This window comes from Schistocerca americana, chromosome X (assembly GCF_021461395.2).
Source record: "Schistocerca americana isolate TAMUIC-IGC-003095 chromosome X, iqSchAmer2.1, whole genome shotgun sequence".
In the NCBI taxonomy this organism is placed as follows: Eukaryota; Metazoa; Arthropoda; class Insecta; order Orthoptera; family Acrididae; genus Schistocerca; species Schistocerca americana.
This window is the reverse complement of record NC_060130.1, coordinates 879,438,097-879,458,917: the sequence shown is the minus strand read 5'-3', so window position 1 is coordinate 879,458,917 and position 20,821 is coordinate 879,438,097.

Sequence of the window (20,821 nt, the reverse complement as noted above, 5' to 3'; positions counted from 1 at the left end):
ATATGCAGCTCCCACACGACTGCGCCGCCTGCAGATCATACAGAACAAGGTGCTACGAATCATTAGCAATGCTCCACGCTACACACGCACCGTGGATCTTCACCATGAATACCGCCTTGATACCCTCAAGGAAGTATTCAAAAAACACGCCACACGACTATACAGGAACTCGAGACACTCGAACAATCCTTTCATCCTCACTCTGGGAAACTACGATCACAACCACAGGTGGAAACACAAGCGGCCAAAGACACTGCTAGCTAGGGCATAGCCACATATGGTTAACTAACATACGCAAACAGCGACAAACGTCGGCAAGCCCCTGCATATCAGCAACACTGACTGGCAACTACCAGCTGCTATTAGTGCCGACCAACAGGCCGCAGCAAGGACACCGACGAGCTCGCCCACAGACGCACAAACAATCTGCCAACATTCCCTCACACTGTGCCTCCGGTATATGACCTATCGGACACAAGATCGATAACAAACCTAACTGTTGCAGGATGCTGACGCTGAACGAGGACTCTGTACCAGCACCCAGCGCCAGCCGCCGAGCAGCACAAACGCACAACGTCAAGGTATCGACATGCATGATACCCACTACTAACAAAGCCTATCCTTATAAACCTATCGCAGGCAGCAAGACAACTGCTACTGCTCTTGCCGCCCGACGTAACTTTCGCAGAGGTTTTTTTCCCTTGGCCCTTGCCTTGGCACTTTTTTTCCTCTGCCCTTCAAACCACTACCCTTCGTCAGATTTCGACCAATCTATCTCCCGATGAGCGCGTATTAATGGTTAATCCTAACCAGACGTACGCAAACATCGCAGTACCCACATCCTGCGACACCTCACTTTAGTGAATACTAACCCTTATGCAGAGATGGCAGTAGACCTTTTGTGTTGGCCATCATGCCGGTGTGGGCGTGGAAGGGCTCCACCTCTATATATATATATAAAAAAAAAAAAAAAAAAAAAAAAAAAAAAAAAAAATTTGCAATTAAAGAATTGATACCTAGCTGCTACCACATTCAGTTGTTGGTCATAATAGCTAGTCAGTGAAGTGATAACAATGTCATACGCAAGTATCTGCGACTGGGCAGGCCTATTTAGGATGACCGCTGCCCACCCTGAATGGGGAAGGCCCTAGAAAATGTGGGCTAAACATCGGAAGTCACACTTGAACCGGGCTGGGAATCCGCACCCAGTAGGTCACTCCTTATACTGCGGACGTAAACAAAAGAAGAATGAAATGATTATGACAATAGGGTCATGGAATGTCAGGACCCTCCTGGACGTGAACAATTACAGACCAGAGAGAAGAACCGCTCTTATCACCCAAGAACTAGCCCGTCTAGATATAGACATAGCTGCCTTGAGTGAGACAAGACTCTCAGGTGACGGACACATTAGTGAGGTACGTTCAGGGTACACCATCTTCTGGAAGGGAAAGGATGCAGGAGAACCACGCATCCATGGTGCAGGATTTGCCGTAAAAACGAAAATAGTGAAAGATCTTCGACTTACACCTGTCTCAATTAATGAAAGACTGATGACTCTTAGAGTACCCATTGGTTCAGACAGATTCATCACCTTCGTCTCTGCATATGCTCCTACTTTAGACAGTGATGAAGACACAAAGAATCAGTTCTACCACCAACTGAACAGTACTCTCTCTAAAATACCCATTCAAGATAAATTAATTTTACTTGGTGATTTCAATGCCAGAGTGGGAAGGGACAACCGTTTTTGGAGAGATGTCATGGGTAAACAAGGCGTGGGAAACTGCAATGCAAATGGGTTGCTACTTCTTGGTCTATGTGCTGAGCACGAGCTTTTCATCTCCAATACCCAATTCCGTTTGCGTAACCGCTATAAGACCACATGGATGCACCCACGCTCCAAACATTGGCATCTTACAGACTACGTTATTACGCGACAGCGTGACAAGAAAGACATTCTCATCACAAAAGCAGCACTAAACATCGATGAGTGCTGGACGGACCATAGACTTTTAGTCAGCCGTTTGAGAGTACCAAAGTATCGCAAGCCACGATCCCACTTTTCAAACCCACCACGCAGAAAATTCAACATAAGCAACCTGAACAACAAAAATGTTCGCTCACACTTCCAAGACATACTGTCCGAACAACTTAACAAAGCTCCAGCAACCACAGATGACGTCGAACAAGAATGGACCACATTAAAGAACATCATCAAAGAAACTGCTGAGAATGTTGTTGGTTGTAGTGCACGGAAAAGAAGTGACTGGTTTGATGACAACCACGGAGAAATCGAAGCCATCATCAATGCAAAGCGGGATGCTTACCTATCCCTTGCTCAAGATCCATCCTGCGCAGAAAAGAAAGCACACTTTCTAGAACTCAAGCAGAAATGTCAAAGTGAAATACGAGTAATCAAGAACAAATGGTGGCAACAGAAAACCACAGAACTCCAAAATCTTTCTGATGCAAGGAACCTGCGTGGCTTTTACGCTGGTATTAAAGAGCTGTATGGACCTATCCGCTCATCATCAGGAGCACTTAAAGCTGCTGACAACTCCACCATTCTTACTGAAAGTCAGGACATCTTAAATCGTTGGAAAGAGCACTTCAGCTCACTGTTAAACAGCCCTTCTACTGCTGCTGGAGATTTTCTCAAAAATGTCCCACAGCACCCTCCAAAACCCTGGCTGGCTGATCCTCCAACTTTTCAAGAATTTTGCAAGGCACTCAAGAGTGTGAAACCTGGGAAGGCTCCTGGACCTGACAGCATCCCGATGGAGCTTATTGAGGGTGGCGGCTTGCCTCTAAAAACTAGACTCTTCTCACTTATTATATTAATGTGGGAAACCCGCAAGGTACCAGCTGACTTGAAGAACTCCACAATTGTCACCATCTTCAAAAAGGGCGACAGAAGCGTCTGTGGTAACTACCGGGGAATATCTCTACTCTCTGTCACTGGAAAATTTTTTGCAAGAATCCTTTTAAATCGCCTCCAGACACTTTCAGAGACTATACTACCTGAGTCTCAATACGGGTTTCGACCTTCAAGAGGGACAATTGACATGATCTTCTGTGCACGACAACTACAGGAGAAGTGCAGAGAACAGCAAAAGCCTTTACTACTTGTTTTCTACGATCTAGAAAAGGCCTTTGATACAGTTCCCAGAGAAGCCATGTGGATGGTCTTAAAACGCTTCGGCTGCCCTGAACATTTTGTTGACCTGATTGAAGCTCTCCACGTTGACATGACTGGACAGGTCATCTGCCAGAATGAAATGACTGGTGAATTCCCAATAACAAGTGGGCTTAAACAAGGATGCTTTCTTGCACCCACATTATTTGCATTGTATCTGGCAGCTATGCTTTACGAGACAACCGTAAACAATGCAGGAATAGAACTAAAGTATAGGTTTGATGGAGGATTATTCAACCAGTCCAGACTCCATTCAAAAAGGTTCACCAGTACCACTCGTGTGACAGAGCTGCAGTATGCTGATGACAATGCCTCTCCAGCTCATTCACCTGCAGAGTTGCAGCTGTCAGTTGATTCCTTCAGCAGGGCGTACTAACGATTTGGTCTCTCCATCAATATTTCAAAGACAAAGGTGATGGCGCAGCCAACTCCTGGCTCCTCCGTTCCTGACTTCAGCATATCCATCTATGATACACTCCTGGAACAAGTGGACCATTTCCTCTACCTGGGAAGCATACTGTCATCCAACTGCTCATCTGGAAAAGAAGTGGAGAATAGAGTACGTGCTGCACATGTAGCATTTGGTCGTCTTACAAAGCGTGTCTTCCTGAATAAAGACCTAACACTGTACACCAAACTGATGGTGTACAAAGCTGTAGTCATTTCCACCCTGCTATATGGTTGCGAAACCTGGACGTTGTATCGCTGCGATCTGAAGAAACTAGAACGCTTCAACCAACAGAAGCTAAGATATATCATGAACCTGAAATGGGATGACTTCATATCCAACACGGCTGTTCTAGAGAAAGCAAAAATGCATAGCATGGAAGCTCTTATCATTGGGCATCAACTCAGATGGGTCGGACATGTCCAGCGGATGAAAAATGACAGACTTCCACGCCAAATGCTGTACAGCGAAGTGAGCACAGGTAAAAGGCCACGAGGTGCCCCTCTCAAACGTTATAAGGATCAGTACAAGAAAAATCTGAAAAACTTGAACATCGATCCGAGTAACTGGTCCACAATAGCAGAAGACCGAAGTCGCTGGCGCTCAGTTACCTCAAATGCTCTTCAAAACGTCGAAGAATGGAGAATGACAAACGCCAGAGACGTAAACTCCTCCAGGCTCAGCCACGTCCTCCACCTTCCATCAGCTGTAATGTCTGTGGCCGCCTGTTCCACGCTAGGATTGGATTGCTAAGCCATCAACGACACTTCCACGCCTGAACCGTGACAAAGGAAATCTCAGGAGAGAAATGAAAACTCGGATACGAGTATCAGCCGACGACGACGACGCAAGTTAACGTAGAGTGGCGTTAGGAAAGAGATTTTGAATTAATCTGAGCACTACACTTCCTACCGTGGATAATAGATATGGAAGTTTTACAGTACCTGGGATGTTTTGGGCTAGCATATGGGCGTCGAACTGGCGCAGCTACTCGGGCCATTCCTCGTCTTGGTCACTAAACTGTCGAAAAGGTGATATAGCAGCGTCCTGGCGGAGGGTCCAGTCCTACTTCGGGCACGGGTGTGTGTGTCTTTGTCCTTACGATAATTTAGGTTAAGTAGTGTGTAAGCTTAGGGACTGATGACCTTAGCAGTCCCATAAGATTTCATACGCATTTGAACATTTGATATAGCAGCTGTAGTAGGTGGTGCATCGGGCGCGCAGAGTTGGTGAGTAGTTGGTGCACCGTGTTGAGTAGTGCTCAGAGCTGCTGCGTCTGAAACTGAAACATCTGCGTTAGCTATGTGGCATCTAATGCTTGCAGCTATGGCGCGTGAGTAGCAAAAACGACAAGAAACTGTGAAAGAATTTAAGCGCCACTGCAAAGTAAAGACAAGAGGGAATTAAGGCGTCAGCACATACACTGTTGGCCATTAAAATAGCTACACCACGAAGATGACGTGCTACAGACGCGAAGTTGGACCGACAGGAAGAAGATGCTGTGATATGCAAATGATTAGCTTTTCAGAGCATTCACACAAGGTTGGCGCCGGTGGCGACACCTACAACGTGCTGACATGAGGAAAGTTTCCAACCGATTTCTCATACACAAACAGCAGTTGACCGACGTTGCCTGGTGAAACGTAGTTGTGATGCCTCGTGTAAGGAGGAGAAATGCGTACCATCACGTTTCCGACATTGATAAAGGTCGGATTGTAGCCTATCGCGATTGCGGTTTATCGTATCGCGACATTGCTGCTTGCGTTGGTCGAGATCCAGTGACTGTTAGCAGAATATGGAATCGGTGGGTTCAGGAGGGTAATACGGAACGCCTTGCTGGATCCCAACGGCCTCGCATCACTAGCAGTCGAGATGACAGGCATCTTATCCGCATGGCTGTAACGGATCGTGCAGCCACGTCTCGATCCCTGAGTCAACAGGTGGGGACGTTTCCAAGACAACAACCATCTGCACGAACAGTTCGACGACGTTTGCAACAGCATGGACTATCAGCTCGGAGACCATGGCTGCGGTTACCCTGGACGCTGCATCACAGACAGGAGCGCCTGCGATGGTGTACTCAACGACGAACCTGGGTGCACGAATAGCAAAACGTCATTTTTTCGGATGAATCCAGGTTCTGTTGACAGCATCATGATTGTCGCATCCGTGTTTGGCGACATCACGGTGAACGCACATTGTAAGCGTGTATTCGTCACCCGGCGTGATGGTATGGGGTGCCATTGGTTACATGTCTCGGTCACCTCTTGTTCGCATTGACGGCACTCTGAACAGTGGACGTTACATTTCAGATGTGTTACGACCCGTGGCTCTACCCTTCATTCGATACTTGCAAAACCCTACATTTCTGCAGGATAATGCACGACCGCATGTTGCAGGTCCTGTACGGGCCTTTCTGGATACAGAAAATGTTCGACTGCTGCCCTGGCCAGCACATTCTCCACATCTCTCACCAATTGAAAACGTCTGCTCAATGGTTGCCAAGCAACTGGCTCGTCACAATCCGCCACTCACTTCTCTTGATGAACTGTGGTATCGTGTTGAAGCTGCATGGGCAGCTGTACCTGTACATGCCATCCAAGCTCTGTTTGACTCAATGCCCAGGCGTATCAAGGCCGTTATTATGGCCAGAGGTGGCTGTTCTGGGTACTGATTTCTCAGGATCTATGCACCCAAATTGCGTGAAAATGTAATCACATGTCAGTTCTAGTATAATATATTTGGCCAATGAATACCCGTTTATCATCTGCATTTCTTCTTGGTGTAGCAATTTTAATGGCCGGTAGTGTAAAAAAAAAAAAAAAGTGCTGTGGGCGTTGGACACTGGGTTTGGAGGATACTCGTCGCCAGTTGTTGGGTTTGCCCTTTCGTCTCATGTCGGGTGCCTAAGGGATGCTGCATTCTTGAAAAGTTATACAACATTTCAAGCAAATAACATTACTAGCTTTATTTCTATAAAGCAGATTTGACACTACTTAACTTGAATGTACTACATGTTGTCGCAAACGATGGGCGACAGGTAATATAGTTCAGAGTCCTTGACTATATGCAGTGTTCCTGCAAGTTTGACACACTGTTTGTGGAGCACTGATAACTGTTCTCATAGCACTCTCGGCTAAGCCGAGCTAATACTCCACTAATGTCCGGCCGAGCCTGGCACGAGCGGCACTTAAATTCCAGGTCGCTCATAGTGCAGCACGGTCCTTATCAGCAGGCTATTGGCTGACATCGCCTCACCGCCTTCTCTGGTCTTGCGTTCCTCCTCTTCGTTCTCGCACTTGTGGTTATGGCAGAACAAAAACCTCTTAGGGCCGGCCAGAGTGGCCGTGCGGTTCTAGGCGCTACAGTCTGGAACCGAGCGACCGCTACGGTCGCAGGTTCGAATCCTGCCTTGGGCATGGATGTGTGTGATGTCCTTAGGTTCATTAGGTTTAATTAGTTCCAAGTTCTAGGCGACTGATGACCTCAGAAGTTAAGTCGCATAGTGCTCAGAGCCATTTGAACCATTTTTGAAAACCTCTTAGGGTTTTTAGTCAGATTGGTTGACAATATTTTACAATAAGAGTCATCGAATGCTTCTCTCATTGCCCTCATTATGCTCATTTTCACTTCGTTCAGCTTTTGTTTGTCAGCTAGGTTTTGAATTCTCTTGAATCTGTTTGTTTACGTAGCAGTTTTGTAACATGCATATTAAAGCATTGTGGGTCTTTCGCATCCATTAAGACCTTGCTTGAAACGTGCTTGTCTAAGGCATATTGAACGATGTTTCTGAATTTTTTCTGTTTATGCTTATTTATCAAACGTAAGATTGTGAGGGGGTATCAAGCGAAATTTGTGACTGGTTTGAGGGTTTCTTGGTTGTTGTTGTTGTTGTGGTCTTCAGTCCTGAGACTGGTTTGATGCAGCTCTCCATGCTACCCTATCCTCTGCAAGCTTCTTCATCTCCCAGTACTTACTGCAAACTGCATCCTTCTGAATCTGCTTACAAGGGAACCTCCCCATCGCACCCCCCTCAGATTTAGTTATAAGTTGGCACATTGGATAGGCCTTGAAAAACTGAACACAGATCAATTGAGAAAACAGGAAGAAGTTGTGTGGAACTGTGAAAAAATAAGGAAAACATACAAACTGAGTAGTTTAAGGGATGATAGGCAACATCAAGGACCCTGGGCTTGCAGGAGCGCCGTGGTCTCGTGGTAACGTGAGCAGCTGCGGGACGAAAGGTCCTTGGTTCATATCATCCAGCGAGTGAAAACTTTGATTTTTTATTTCCAGTTTATGTGACACACTCTTACGTTTTCATTACTTTTTTGGGAGTGATTATCACATCCACAAGAAAACCTAAATCGGGCAAGGTAGAAGAATCTTTTTTACCCATTCGCCAAGTGTACAAGTTAGGTGGGTCGACAACATATTCCTGTCATGTGACGCACATGCCGTCACCAGTGTCCTATAGAATATATCAGATGTGTTTTCCTGTGGAGGAATCGGTTGACCTATGACCATTCGATCAAATGTTTTCGGTTCCGATTGGAGAAGCACGTCCTTTCGTCTACTAATCGCACGGTTTTGCGATGCGGTCGCAAAACACAGACACTAAACTTATTACAGTGAACAGAGACGTCAATGAACGAACGGACAGATATAACTATGCAAAAATAATGAAAGTAAAATGTTTGCTTGTGCGAAGACTTGAACCAAGGACTTCTCCTTCTGCAGCTGCTCCGCTACCACGAGACCACGACATACCTGAACGCACGTACTCCTTGATGTTGCCTATGTAACCGATGGACTACTCAGTTTGTATATTTTGCTTATTTTTTCACAGTTTCACACAACTTCTTCCTCTTTTCTCAATTGATCTGTGTTCGGTTTATCAAGGCCTATCCACTGTGCCAAGTTATAACTAAATCTGAGGGGGGTGCGATGGGGAGGTTCCCTTGTTAGTGTATTGGTTTCTTGGTAGGGAGCATGTTATGTTGGATGGAGAGTCAACGACGGATGTAACAATAACTTCGAATGCGCCCCAGGGGATTGCATTGGGGCCATTGCTTTTCATGTTGTGTATTAACGATCTTACAGACAATATATGGTAGGTCTTTCCCATCCCTTAAGACCGTGCTTGGAATGTGCTTGTTTAAAGCATACTGTACCATAAATGATGACTAATTGACAACCTCAGCTGCCGACAGGTGTTATTGTTATACGTCGATGTGGACAGCTGAAAATGTGTGCCCCTACCGGGACTCGAACCCGGGATCTCCTGCTTACATGGCAGACGCTCTATCCATCTGGGCCACCGAGGACACAGACGAATAGCGCGACTGCAGGGACTTATCCCTTGCACGCTTCCCGTGAGACTCACATTCAAAACTGTCCACAATTCTACATATGTATTGTAACTTATAGACATTTGCCCACCGTGAGTCTCACGGGAAGCGTGCAAGGGATAAGTCCCTGCAGTCGCGCTATTCATCTGTGTCCTCGGTGGCCCAGATGGATAGAGCGTCTGCCATGTAAGCAGGAGATCCCGGGTTCGAGTCCCGGTCAGGGCACACATTTTCAGCTGTCCACATCGACGTATAACAATAACACCTGTCGGCAGCTGAGGTTGTCAATTAGTCATCATTTATTCCAAGGAAAAGCTGCACGGTCATCAGCAGTAACTGTTCTTTCGAGAACAAGTTACTGTCTTCAAATATATAGCTAAAGGCTACCCAGCCATTGACCTTCGTCTGTGCGAATGCGCACAGGCTGCCCAAACTCTTACGGGAATCGCCAAAGCGTGCGCGAGTAATGAGTGGGTGGGCAAATGTCTATAAGGTACAATACATATGTAGAATTGTGGACAGTTGTGAATGTGAGTCTCACGGGAAGCGTGCAAGGGATAAGTCCCTGCAGTCGCGCTATTCATCTGTGTCCTCGGTGGCCCAGATGGATAGAGCGTCTGCCATGTAAGCAGGAGATCCCGGGTTCGAGTCCCGGTCCTGGCACACATTTTCAGCTGTCCACATCGACGTATAACAATAACACCTGTCGGCAGCTGAGGTTGTCAATTAGTCATCATTTATTCCAGGGAAAAGCTGCACGGTCATCAGCAGTAACTGTTCTTTCGAGAACAAGTTACTGTCTTCAAATATATATTGTACCATGCTTCTCATTTTTTCTATTCATGCTTATTTATCAAATGTAAGATTGTAAGGAGTATCAAGCGAAATTTGTGACTGGCTTGATGATTTATTTGTAGGGAGGGCACAGTGCGTCATGTTGGGTGGAGAATCAACAACAGATGTAGCAGTAACTTCGAGCGTCGTCCAGGAAATTGCATTGGGGCCCTTTCCATTCATGTCGTGTAATAACGATCTTGCAGACAATATTACTACTAACCTCACTCTTTTCACAGATGATGCAGTTATCTATAATGAAGTACTGTCTGAAAAAAAACTGCACAAATAGTCAGTCAGATTATAATGATATTCCAAAGTGATGCAAATACTAACAACTTGCTTTAAGTATTCAAAAATGTAAAATTGTGCTCTTCACAAAATGAAAAGACATGACTGCGGTATCAACAAGTTATGGTTGGATCAGTCAACTCATACAAATACCTTGACGTAATAATTTTAAGCAATATAAAACGAAATCATCAAATATAGCTCACCCGCAGATAAAGCAAGTGGCAGACTTCGCTTTAATTGTAGAATACCAGGGAAATGCAATCAGTCTACAAAGGATATACCTTACAAATCACTCATGCGACCCAGTCCAGAATATTGCTCAAAAGAATGGGACCTGTAACAAACGGGACTAACAGTGGATACTGAATTTATACAGAAAAGGGCAGCATCAATGGTCACAGGTTTATTTGACTCTTGGGAGAGTGTCACAGAAACTCTGAAGTAACTGACCTGGCAGACACTTGAAAACAGATGCAAACTATTCCGCGAAAGCCTACTTACAAAGTTTCAAGAACAGGCTATAAAATATTTCTCTGGGAATATATCACAAGCCCCTACCTATTGCTCCCATAGGGATCGTGATGAAAAGACTAGATTAATTGCGTCACGCACGGACGCATTCAGTCAGTCATTCTTCCATGCTGCATACATAAATGGAACAGATAGAAGCCCTTATAACTGTTACCTGAATCTTCTCAGGAAGGAATTACAACAATTCCTTTCTTGTTATTCTCTCGGTAAAGGATTTTGTGGATGGCTTGTGGTCCGCCGGTGAAAGCGATAGTACAATATTCCATATTTACGAACTTCCAGCATGCTGGAATAATTGCAGGTCAGCAACTTCCATTAATCAGTACAACTGAAACCAGCCAAAGTCGTAAATTTCACTTTTTTTATTTATTTACTTGATGACTAGTTTCGAGATGAGATCCATTTTCAAAGTGGGGTCAACGGAGGCGTCCGATACTACCCGTCGGCTTTGGGCCGTGACGTAAGGGTGTTGTGTTGTGTGACGTCATGACGGTGCGGAGTTTAGTTTATGAGTGTGCTATGTTTGTACATGTCGTCTTCTTGCGGTTGGTGGTGTCCTCTGGTGGTGTATTTTGTTCATTTGGGTGTAGCAGCTTGCAGTGTACATTTATCGGTCGTGACTGTTATAGAAGAACGGAAATTAGTTTCAGTGAGTTAAGAATTAAGTTTCCGTTGCGTTTATGTTATTGCGGTGTCGTTTGATGTTACTGGTTTGCTGTTTGTCACGCGGTAAGTCGTTTAATTCAATTTGTGGCTTCTTTTGTTAGATATGGATATGGCTTCTAAGTTTAATAGTGCGCGTTTGCGGGCTGAAATGGGGCACGACATGTTGTCCGACATTAAGTTTCTGTAACTTTTTGAGCTTGTGACGGAGATAGTGAAATGCAGCGTATGCAAGCAGAATATGCGAGTTGGGGGTAGTGTGTGGCGCCGGAACTTTTTTATGGTAAGTAGTCGTTTTTTGGGTCTATTGTTCGCGTGCTATGATATTCGATGGGGTTTTTATGTGTTGTTGGGTCGGTGTTATTTACTGCATGTGTTGGTGGTTGATGTTTTGGTATCGGCACTTGTGTTTGATTTATGTATCTTAAAGGGAAGTACTGGATTCCAATTTTTTTGGTATCGTCAGTTGGATTTGAGCTGCATACGTCATGGGAAGTGACCGACTGCAGTTTGTTGTCGTAGCTATGTGTGTTTTGGTATTGTGAGCTGTTGTTGACCTATATAGATCAAGGAAAGTGTTCGATTCCAATGTGTGGTCGCAGCCTTGTGTGTTTTGGTATCGTGAGTTGCTGTTGACGTGTTTTGGTATCGTCAGTTGCTGTTGACCTATATAGGTTGCTTTAGGTGTTGGTTTTTGTTTTGTGGTATCGACAATTGCGGTTGAGCTATGTAGGGAAGTGACCGATTCCTGTCGATATTGTAAGTGTAGCAGACCTTGGGAATGTTGTGGTGTTTTTATGTCGTCGTTTTGTGTGGTTTGTGATCGTGGTGTGTCTGTATGTGTTTATATTTAGTTTGTCGCCACCCAAAAAGCCCTAATTTCCCGCGCTGGTCTCGTTAGTCTGATTGTATTTTTGGAGAGAGATGATTGTCTTGGTTTTATATGCATTTTCGTGTTTGTTGTCGTTTATGTAATGACGTCATAGGCGCCATTTTGCAAACGTTGAGAATGGTAGTTTCCGCCATATTGGTGACGTCATGGGTCAAAGCAGACGCGTGGAATCGGACGCTTCCTTATTGCCACGAAGTGCATATGAACAGTCACAGTGCATACAGATAACTGTTATCTGCATGCATTGTATTTTTGTTGGAAAATCAAGTTTGACTACCTGGATGATTTGAAAATGGGTCCCGCCCCGGAACTCATCATCAAGTAAATAAAAAAGTAACATTTGCAACATTGGCTGGTTTCTGTTGTACTAATATTCCATACGTTTTGAGATGGTTAAAACTGAAATCGGCGAAGTCTCGCGATTGTCTCTTTAAGAATGCTCAGGCGGGACTCCAAATAACTCACTTAACCCTGAAGCGATATCATGTCACCAATTAATCTGTTCACAAAGCTAATTCACATTTACGCGCGTAACGTGAGCACCTTCCACCTACCCTGCAGGCTTACTCAGGCTCGACTGACTGCCTCACTACTTTAGCGCCAAACCGGACGGTGGGTGCCAAGCTGTACTCTTCTAATAAGATGGTGCTTCCTGTCAGTGACTCTAACTCGCTGGCTCAAAGATGCATAAAGGTAGATACCATTAGTTCAGGATAGTATCGATATCTGCACCCTTACATCTTCTCACTACATGTTTCCGAAATCTGCAAGAATTAAGGATTTTCGGAAATGTAAGGAGAATCCTCCACCTTTATGAAAAGAAGAAGAAAACAACAGAATTGTCCGGCAACGTAATGGAAATATTCCAGAAATAGAAATATAATAATGGACTGCAACGGCCACCTCGTTTTCATATCAGTCGTTTGAATTACAGACAATATCTTGCAAGATCACACACATCGCATCAACCCCTACCAACTGATAATTCTTACACTGTTTGTTTATACATGACATAAACTACATAAACTCTTTAAGAAATACCATAAATTTTACAATCGTATTTAGATTCAGTCCATTTCCAAATCTCTTGGAATATTGTTTTAAAAACACATTAAACACATATATAAAAATTCAAAAGCAGATACTGATGAAATTAGCAAACATCAGAAACAGTTCACACTAGCAGTAAAGTATTTCTGTTTATGTGCAAAGGCATTAGTCTGGTGCTTTCCAAGCACCCTTACTTAGTGTAATAGTTGCATATTAAGCAAACATTTAAGACAAGATTTGACAACATGAAAGGATTTGAAAAACTCAGTATTGCTGGAAGGATATTCAAGAAAGAAACACCAGCCATTTCGTGCATTTAGTAGCACATCTTTTCACTGAAAACTTTATGCGCAGGGAGACACTACCGGTTACTATGGGAGCCACACACACGGAACACGCCACCATTGCTGCACTGTCAATTTGGCAATTTACTTACCTTCTCGCGCTGATGAGTCTTATTCCACGCGAAGTCACGCGTGACGTCGTTATGACGTGTACACCCTATATCGAAGACGACATTGGCGGCGAATCGACTTTAGTAATCGTTCGAAACGCTAAACTGCAGTAGTCGTTTTTGCAGATGAATTAAAGGAACAGCTCATTATATCCTCAATTGGTATATTCACTGCTATTTGGGAAGCTATTGATGTCTTTATTTTCTTTGAAAATGCGAACCTGCCAACTTTTAGAAAAAAAGAGCTCACAATCTGCACTGTCAACAGTATATTTCTTTTTAAATGCGAAAATTGACGCCTAGTAGCAACGTCGTACGGAGTCCACGTTAAACTCGACGTAAGTAGGTAATTACCTTCAGAAATTCAGTTGTTAAAATTAATGATTGAATACATAGTATCCACCATGTTCTCAACCAATCACAAATATAATTGAAGAACTGCATCAGTGTGTCTGAAGTTGTCCCAATACCTTTAGTTTATTAGTAAGGATTATTGAATCTGACCTATAAACACAGTTTCGAGGCCGGCCAGAGTGGCCGTGCGGTTCTAGGCGCTGCAGTCTGGAACCGCGTGACCGCTACGGTCGCAGGTTCGAATCCTGCCTCGGGCATGGATGTGTGTGATGTCCTTGGGTTAGTTAGGTTTAATTAGTTCTAAGTTCTAGGCGACTGATGACCTCAGAAGTTAAGTCGCATAGTGCTCAGAGCCATTTGAACCATTTGAACAGTTTCGAGATTTCCTTTCTGTGTGCCAGGTGCAGAATTTCTACTAAAAATACGCGACCAAACAGCTTTTTTCTCAAATGCCAGTTTCAAGTGACTATACCGAGCTGACAATTTGTGCAAATGGTCCTTTACATCAGTAAAACGCAAAGTTTTGTTAACATTACTCGGTTGACATTTACTTTCGACGCATTTAAAAATTTGCAGGAGTACTTTCATTGCAGTTTCCAAATGATGATAAATACTGGATTGAACAATTCTATTTTCGAGTGAAATGTGATGAAGATATTAAGCTACCTGGAAAAATAATCTGTGGCATGCTATGCCCTTCTGGATCTATGCTTCCTATGCCCCTCTTCGCACGCCACTAGGTATGGCGCTATACTGCGCAACTGCAGCGCCGAGGCTGTTCGCTGCTCCGCTCAACTGATCCACGTCGTCCTCCCAAGGCGTCCGGCTGGTTCGATTTCTCCTCTTTCCACTACTTTCCTCCAGGGCTACCGAAGCTCGGAACACTGCCAACGATTGCCAACCGCTTCCTTGGGCGAGATTTGCTTACAAGGAAAACTGCCCATTGTACCCGCTCAGATTTAATGGTCAAATGGCTCAGAGGATAGCCCGTCACAAACTGAACAAACATCAAGCATGAAAACAGGAAGAAGGTCTACCGACCTGTGAAAAAGAAGCAAAATCGAAACAATGATCGATCCAAGCTCAAGATGTGCAGCATCAAGCGAATAGCAAGTATCATGGCGTCGTGGTTGTCGGTCACCGTTGGACTGTGGTACTGGAGATCTGTGCTCAAATCTCCCTTGCGTCCCATTTTTTTCCACAAAATTATCAACTTTCCTCCCAGTCAGGCTCTATTCTCCTTCTGTAGTTTTGTCAGTTATCATACTATACATTGGTTATACAATATGATTCATGTGGTAAGAATATACACTGAAAGGCCAAAGAAACTGGTATAGCCATGTGTATTCAAGTACAGAGATGTGTAAACAGACAGAATACGGCGCTGCGGTCGGCAACGCCTATATAAGACAAGTGTCTGGCGCAATTGTTAGATCGGTTACCGCTGCTACAATGGCAGGTTATCAAGATTTAAGTGAGTTTCAACGTTGTGCTATAGTTGGAGCACGAGCGATGAGACACAGCATCTCCGAGGTAGCGATGAAGTGGAGATTTTCCCGTACGACCTTTTCAAATGCGTACCGTGAATATCAGGAATCCCAGTAAAATATCAAATCTCTGACATTGCTGCAGCCGGATAAAGATTCTGCAAGAACAGGACCAACGACGACTGAAGAGAATCGTTCAATGTGACAGAAGTGCAACCCTTCCGCAAATTGCTGCAGATTTCAATGCTGAGCCATCAGCAAGTGTCAGTGTGCGAACCATTTACGGAACATCGCCGATATGGGCTTTCGGAGCCGAATGCCCACTTGCATACTCTTGATGACTGCATGACACAAAGCCTGACGTCTCGACTGGGCCCTCATCTCCGACGTTGGACTGTTGACGACTGGAATCATGTTGCCTGGTCGGACTAGTCTCGTTTCAAATTGTATCGAGCGAATGGACGTATACGGGTGTGGAGACAACCTCACGAATCCATGAACTCTGCATGTCAGCAGGGGACTGTTCAAGCTGGTGGAGGCTCTGTAATGGCGAGGGGTGTGTGCAGATGGAGTGATATGGGACCTCTGATACGTCTGGATACGACTCTGGCAGGCGACACGTACGTAAGCACCCTGTCTGATCACCCGCTTCCATTCATGTCCATTGTGCATTCCGACGGACTTGGACAATTCCAGCAGGACAATGCGACACCCCACACGTCCAGAATTGCTACAGCATGTCTCCAGGAACACTCTTCTGAGTTTAAACTCTTCCGCTGGCCACCAGACTCCCCAGACATGAACATTGTTGACCATATCTGGGTCGCCTTGCAACACGCTGTTCAGAAGATATCTCCACCCCTCGTACTCTTACGGATTGATGGGCAGTCCTGCAGGATTCATGGTGTCCGTTCCCTCCAGCACTTCTTCAGATGTTAGTGGAGTCTATGCCACGTCGTGTTGCGGCACTTCTGCGTGCTCGCGGGGGCCCTACACGATATTAGGCAGGTGTACCAGTTAGGCTCTTCAGTGTAGAATATAAGTCATGTAGTAAGAATACATTACCATCGCAAGTAAATGCGATGAATAATGAGAGCAGGCGATACGCCGCATAGATCTCTCTCAGGAATGGAAACAACAAATAAACGGGTGTGAACTATGTAGCAAAAAAGGAGTTCAAGACCAAAAACTTCCAAAACGGAACGCAAGAGTCATAACGCATGGTACTTCTGTAGAAAAAATAGGAGGTACGTACATTTGGAGGTAACTTCCTTACATCCCGCTGTTGCAAACGGACGTTACACCACGACACAGATTTGGATACAGAGAACAGACACATCAGTGGCCAGACGCACATTTCATAATTTTGTGAAAAAAAGGGCACTAGGTAGATTGGAACATGGCTCTCCACCTTCGCAATCCAACACCGTGTCCACATGCCATGGCTATAAAATATAATATGTTCAATGCTACACATTTTTATGGAAAATGCTTGGGCCGTTCAGTGTTTCGATTTTGCTTCTTTTTTCACAGTTCAGTATGCCTTCTACTTGTTTTCGTGCTTGATCTGTGTTTAGTTTTTGACGGGTTATCCGCTGGGTCATGTTACCACTAAATCTGAGATAAGTGTGATGGAGAGTTTCCCTAGTTAGTGCGTACGGGCGGCAAATTGGAGCCGCTGTTGGCCTTGTTTGCGTTTCGATGTAATGGCGGTAACATCAATGCGTTGACGGTTGGTTGCCGTTGGGACTCCTTCCTGGTGTGGACGCCCGGTCGAATGTTCGTAGGCGATTAGTCGTGTCTCTGCAACAGGTGTGTACTTAAATTTTTCAGGGCACACACAAGTCGCACTTAGTATGTTTTATTGACCGATTTCGTTCTTTAATTTAACACGAGCATCACCAGAAATTCTGGAATTTACTGATTAAATTACACTAATGAAATCAAAGAGCGCAACCATTCAATAAAACATACTGAGCGCGACTTGTGGCTATCCAGAAAAACTGAATTTCAACAGTCGCTGTCTCCCCTGCAGGCAATGCGTGCCCTCGCTAAGGGTGTGCATGTATTGTGTATATTGGAGTTTTTTTTTCCTTTATTGATTTTCAATTCCCCCCAAAGGGGGCGGGCTGGCAGCAGCTTACTACGCTGCTCTACAGCCTACAGACTTTTGTTTAAAAAAAGGAAGAAGAAAGAAACAAGGAAAAACAGGCGATAAAATGGTGATTTAAAGTGTAAAATGGCGTAAAAATGCGGAAAATTAAAACAGAAAACAAAAGGGGTAGGCAATGTTGATAAAATACACAGGAATTAGACAAGTAACATAGTAGACACACAATTAAAAAAAACATGGCGACAGTCTGGTTTCTGTTCGCAAGAGATAAAAAATCACACCCAGCGACAGTATGATGGCTGTTCGCTACACTTCCCAAAAGGCACAACACGGAACACTCACTGGAAAAACACACCGTAAAACACTGCACAAATATGGCACTCCCAATCAAAAGGCAGATGGGGGGGGGGGGGGGGACTCAGAGAAGGGGGAAAAACAAGGAGGGAGGAGAGGAAAAAACGAAAATGGGGGGGGAACCAAGGAGGGAGAAGACTAATAAAGGGGGAGAAGGGCAGACGCGAGAGGGAATGAGAGGAGGCAGAGGAGGGGAATGTAAAAGGACTCAAGGGAGAGAAGGGGGCAGAGAGAGGGGAGGGGGGGAAGAAAGAGGATGGAAGGGGGGGAGAGGGAGCCTGGGAAAAGGACAGAGGAAAGGAGCGGGAGTGAGGATCAGAGTTGATAGGAGGGATAAATGGAGGGAGAGAGGGCATCATCCGGGAGGGGGAGTTGATGGAAGCCACCTTGGGAAAGGAGATGTAGGGTGTAGAGATGGAGGGTAGGGGGGACACAACGGTGAAGACGTGACAGGGGGCAGGGATCGGAGAGGAGAGGAGCAACCAGGGGGTGAGGGGGTTCAAGTTGGCAGGAGGTGTAGAGGATGCTGATATGTTCGAGGAATAGGGGCAGATGGGGGAAAGGAATGAGATCATAGAGGATCTGCGTGGGGGACGGGAGGCATATACGGAAGGCGAGGCGGAGTGCATTACGCTCAAGGATCTGGAGGGACTTATAGAATTTGGGGAGGGGGGCATATATCCAGGCAGGACTGCCATAACATAGGATGGGACAGATTAAGGATTTGTAGGTGTGGAGGATGGTAGAGGGGTGCAACCCCCATGTCCGGCCAGAGAGGAGTTTGAGGAGTCGGAGGCGGTTGTGGGCTTTGGATTGTGTGGAGCGGAGATGAGGAATCCAGGTGAGGTGACGGTCAATGGTGAGGCCAAGGTAGGTGAGGGTGGGGGTAAGGTGGACAGGACGGGCGCAGACAGTAAGGGAGAAATCCAGGAGCCGGAAGGAGCGAGTGGTACGACCTACGATGATGGCCTGGGTCTTGGAAGGGTTGAGTTTCAGGAGCCACTGGTTACACCATGCAGCAAAAAGGTCAAGGTGATTCTGGAGAAGGCGTTGGGACCGGTGGAGGGTAGGAGCAAGGGCGAGGAATGCGGTGTCATCAGCATATTGCAAGAGGTGTGCTGGAGGAGGGGGGGTTGGGGCATATCTGCCGTGTACAGGAGGTAGAGGAGAGGGGAGAGGACAGAGGCCTGGGGCACACCTGCAGAGGGGTAGAAGGTGTGGGAATTGGCATTATGGATGGTAACATAGGAGGGGCAGTTGGAGAGGAAGGAGGCCACCAGACGGATGTAGTTGATAGGAAGGGCGTAGGTTTGTAGTTTAAACGGGAGACCGGGATGCCAGACACGGTCGTAGGCCTTTTCGAGGTCAAGGGAGACAAAAATGGCGGAGCGACGGGAGTTAAGCTGGAGGGAGAGGAGATGAGTGAGGGGGAGGAGTTGGTCATCAGCAGAGAAGGAAGGTCGTAAGCCTCATTAGGTGTTTGGGAGGAAGTGGTTGCGGTGGAGGTGGTGATGGATGCGCCGGGAAAGGATGGATTCCAAGAGCTTGCTGAACACAGATGTGAGACAGATAGGACGATAGGAAGAGGCATCAGATGGAGGCTTGTTGGGTTTGGAGAACATCAGGATACGGGAGGTTTTCCACAGGTCGGGATAGAAGCCAGTGGCAAGGATGACATTGTAGAGGGTGGCAAGGATTGAAAGGAATATACTGGAGCAAAGAGTGGAATATGTAGAGAGCATTAAAGCTAAAGTTTTATCGTGAACGGGAATGTTTATGGCCCCCTACGAACTGCGATTATAAGAACAAACTGAAAAGGCGAGACGCTTGGACGGACATAACACAGCTATTAGAAAGTGAAAAAGAAAGAGCTGTCTTTATTGACGATAAGCAGAAATAAACACAGTCTAACATAACAGTCGCGACACTTCGCCTCGATTTTGTTGCCTACCGCGCCAGCAGCGCGCCAGACGGCCAGTAAATTAAACTGTGAGTTCGGTGCGTTCGTGAAAGCGAATAGTGGTTGTTTATTTTGCTTTCTACAATGGCTTTTACAAGCGGGACAGTTTGTAGCACAATAAATTGCAGCAACAACAGGAAGAAGACACCATAACTGTCTTTTTTTACGTTTCCTAAGGATCCTGAAAGATGCGAGGGCAGTTCAATAAGTAATGCAACACATTTTTTTCTGAAACAGGGGTTGTTTTATTCAGCATCGAAATACACCAGGTTATTCCCCAATCTTTTAGCTACACAACACTATTTTTCAACGTAATCTCCATTCAATGCTATGGCCTTACGCCACCTTGAAATGAGGGCCTGTATGCCTGCACGGTACCATTCCACTGGTCGATGTCGGAGCCATTGTCGTACTGCATCAATAACTTCTTCATCATCCGCGTAGTGCCTCCCATGGATTGCGTCCTTCATTGGGCCAAACATATGGAAATCTGACGGTGCGAGATCGGGGCTGTAGGGTGCATGAAGAAGAACAATCCACTGAAGTTTTGTGAGCTCCTCTCGGGTGCGAAGACTTGTGTGAGGTCTTGCGTTGTCATGAAGAAGGAGAAGTTCGTTCAGATTTTTGTGCCTACGAACACGCTGAAGTCGTTTCTTCAATTTCTGAAGAGTAGCACGAAACACTTCAGAGTTGATCGTTTGACCATGGGGAAGGACATAGAACAGAATAACCCCTTCAGCGTCCCAGAAGACTGTAACCATGACTTTTCCGGCTGAGGGTATGGCTTTAACCTTTTTCTTGGTAGGGGAGTGGGTGTGGCGCCACTCCATTGATTGC